The sequence below is a fragment of the Salvelinus alpinus genome, chromosome 21, assembly GCF_045679555.1.
Source record: "Salvelinus alpinus chromosome 21, SLU_Salpinus.1, whole genome shotgun sequence".
NCBI classification, from domain to species: Eukaryota; Metazoa; Chordata; class Actinopteri; order Salmoniformes; family Salmonidae; genus Salvelinus; species Salvelinus alpinus.
In genome coordinates this window covers 16,717,177-16,720,618 of record NC_092106.1, presented here as the reverse complement: position 1 = coordinate 16,720,618, position 3,442 = coordinate 16,717,177, and the positions used below count along the sequence as shown (strand labels likewise).

Genomic DNA, 3,442 nt, shown 5'->3' with positions numbered 1-3,442 from the left:
GTGTCTCTTGACAGTCCCCGCTATTCCATAAGATGTATTTTTATCTGTTTTTTTATCTGATTCTATTGCTTGCATCAGTTACCTGATGTGGAATAGAGTTCCACGTAGCCATGGCTCTATGTAGTACTGTGCGCCTCCCATAGTCTGTTCTTGACTTGGGGATTGTGAAGAGACCTTTGGTGGCATGTCTTTTGGGGTATGCATGGGTGTCCAAACTGTGTGCTAGTAATTTAAACAGACACCTCGGTGCATTCAGCATGTCAACACCTCTTACAAAACAAGTAGTGATGAAGTCAATCTCTCTTCCACTTTGAGCCATGAGAGATTTACATGCATATTATTAACGTTAGCTCACCGTGTACATTTAAGGGCCAGCCGTGCTGCCCTGTTCTGAGCCAATTGTAATTTACCGAGATTAACCCATGTATCTGTTTCTATGTGCTTGGTTTGTTAATCAGTTGTATGGGAGCACTGGTTTGTTTCCTGTTCTCGTGTTTTACTTACTCTTTGACACACATGATATCTCCCTTCTTTATTGTTATCTCCAGATGTATGTGTTGTACACATACGGTTTAACCAAATTTAGTTATTTAGTCTATTTGTTATCTTCTATGGTATAACAATATCATGACACCTAAAATAATTTGTGGCAATTTTGTGGTAACGTTCTAGACAGTGTATTGTGATAACTCCTTGGTAGTCAAGCTTGCCTGTTCAAATACTACGCTGAATAACATATGGGGTCTTGTTGTCACTGTGCTTTCTTTTTCTTGTACTATATTTTCTACCATATACTCATATGTCAGAATTCTACAAATATGTTTTAAGTCTTAAAATGAGACTAAACAGAAACCATTTAACACATGTACACCACATATAGCCTCTTTGCTAAACTTCTCCATTGGCTGTTTTTTTTGTGAATCTACAAGGCAGATATGATACTGCACATCGTCCACCTATACTTTACACTATTTAATTAGTTAAAATTCTGGTATGTCCACCACTTTTCAATCCTATTATGTATAGCATTAGGATAGTTAAAATCAGGCAAGCTTGTAAAAATGTACTAGGCCTTTACCCTAAAACATAACCTGATTTGTTTATTTTTTAAATATTAAATTAGATGTTTTGTTACTTATAGTTGCTATAATTGACTGTACAAATGTGTGTGATTTTGGCAGGATTTTTTCTGTAGCCCAAAAAATGATTTAAAAAATCTAATCAAGTTCATTATGTATTGTGAAAGAGAATGTTTTGTGTCATCTTAGGTATCTGATATTTATAATTCACCAATTTAAATATGGTGTTCCCCAAAGCTCTGGTCAAGGACCATTCTGGTTTTATACAGTTTTCAGTATTTGTGTGAGAAATTATATTCTGCTGGCAGATGGGAGTGAATAGAATAAAATGTGTTTCTGGACAAAGAACCACACCACACAGTGAGAGGACGTTTCTTTTTTTGCTGAGTTTATATATCAGGGTTTAAGACAGGTCTTAAAACAACGAATTGTGCGACCATTGCATTACAAATATTTAGTGTAATACTGACATTCCCATCCTACCCTTACAAAGTATCAAACAGGGTCACTGTGTTGAAAATAAACACTGTCAATAAATGTGGCACACATGTTTGTGAACTTAGTCCTTCCCTTAGCTGACTTTACACAAGTCCTTACAATCTGACAGTAAGAAAATACAATGAAAAGTATCTGTAAAACTTGAACTACTATTATACAAATGGCTCCATATTGTCACGCCCTGACCTTAGAGATCCTTTTTATGTCTCTATTTTGGTTTGGTCAGGGCGTGAGTTGGGGTAGGCATTCTATGTTTTGTGTTCTATGTTGTCTATTTCTGTGTGTTTGGCCGGGTGTGGTTCTCAATCAGAAGCAGCTGTCTATCGTTGTCTCTGATTGAGAACCATACTTAGGTAGCCTTTCCCACCTGTGTTTTGTGGGTAGTTGTTTTCTGTATTGTTAGTTACCAGACAGAACTGTTCGTTTTCCTCTTTGTTATTTTGTGTTCTAGTGTTCTGATTTTAATAAATATCATGAACACGTCTCACGCTGCACTTTGGTACAGTCATTCACAGGAAGAGGATCATTACACATACAGTAGGGAGAAGAAGTATTTGATACACTGACGATTTTGCAGGTTTTCCTACTTACAAAGCATGTAGAGGTCTGTAATTTTTTATCATAGGTACACTTCAACTGTGAGAGACGGAATCTAAAACAAAAATCCAGAAAATCACATTGTATGATTTTTAAGTAATTAATTTGCATTTTATTGCATGACGTAAGTATTTGATCACCTACCAACAAGGAAGAATTCCGGCTCTCACAGACCTGTTTGTTTTTCTTTAAGAAGCCCTCCTGTTCTTCACTCATTACCTGTATTAACTGTAGGAAAACCTGCAAAATTGTCAGTGTAGCAAATACTTGTTCTCCCCACTGTATATGATTGATGGTAATGGGTAAACATGAATACTTCACTATAGAAGGATTGCCACAGAATATTTTATCAACACGAGAGTCACAGAAAGCAAGTCTGACAGTTAAACAAATTGTTATGCGTGTTATAAATAACATTTTTAATTGGTGAATTATCAATATCAGATACCTAATATGACACAAAACATTCTGTGACAATACATAATAAAATAATCTTTGGGCTACATAGAAATTATGCCAAAATGACAGTAGTACACTATAAATGGAATAGGGTGCAATTGATAGTGCAATTTTGTGACTCCTTATGGAGTTATTAACTTTCCAAAGAAGAACAACAATATGCAACGCTACTCTTTCAATATACTGTATACACTACATGATCAAAGTGTGTGGACACCTGCTCATCCAAAATCTCATTACAAAATCATGGACATTAATATGAAGTTGGTTTTCCCTTTGCTATAACAGCCTCCACTCTTCTGGGAAGGCTTTCAACTAGATGTTGGAACATTGTTCCGGGGACTTGGGAAATTAGGTCAAGTGCCACAAAGAGGGACATAGGCAAATTACAGTTGGCCCAGAACAGAGCAGCACGGCTGGCCATTAAATGTACACGTAGAGCTAACATAAATAACATGCATGTCAATCTCTCCTGGCTCAAAGTAGAGGAGAGATTGACTGCATCACTATTTGTCTTTGTGAGAGGTATTGACATGTTGAAAGCACCGAGCTGTCTATTCAAACAACTAGCACAGAGCTCAGACACCCATGCATACCCCACAAAACATGCCATCAGGGGTCTCTTCACAGTCCCCAAGTCCAGAACAGACTCTGGGAAACGCACAGTACTACATTGTCATAAACATAGAATACATAGAATAAAAAATATATATTATTTCGATATGTTTCTGCATTTCCGACATTTTGGTAGACTATTTGTTAACCAACTTGTCTATAATTAGATACATGCAGCTTCTCTTCTGTCGTCT

At 36.6% G+C, this 3,442-nt stretch overlaps 1 pseudogene; it reads left to right on the top strand.

Moving 5' to 3' along the window:
- Positions 1–422: 422 nt before the first annotated feature.
- Positions 423–1,090, top strand: LOC139547501 (olfactory receptor 52L1-like; annotated as a pseudogene).
- Positions 1,091–3,442: the final 2,352 nt, after the last annotated feature.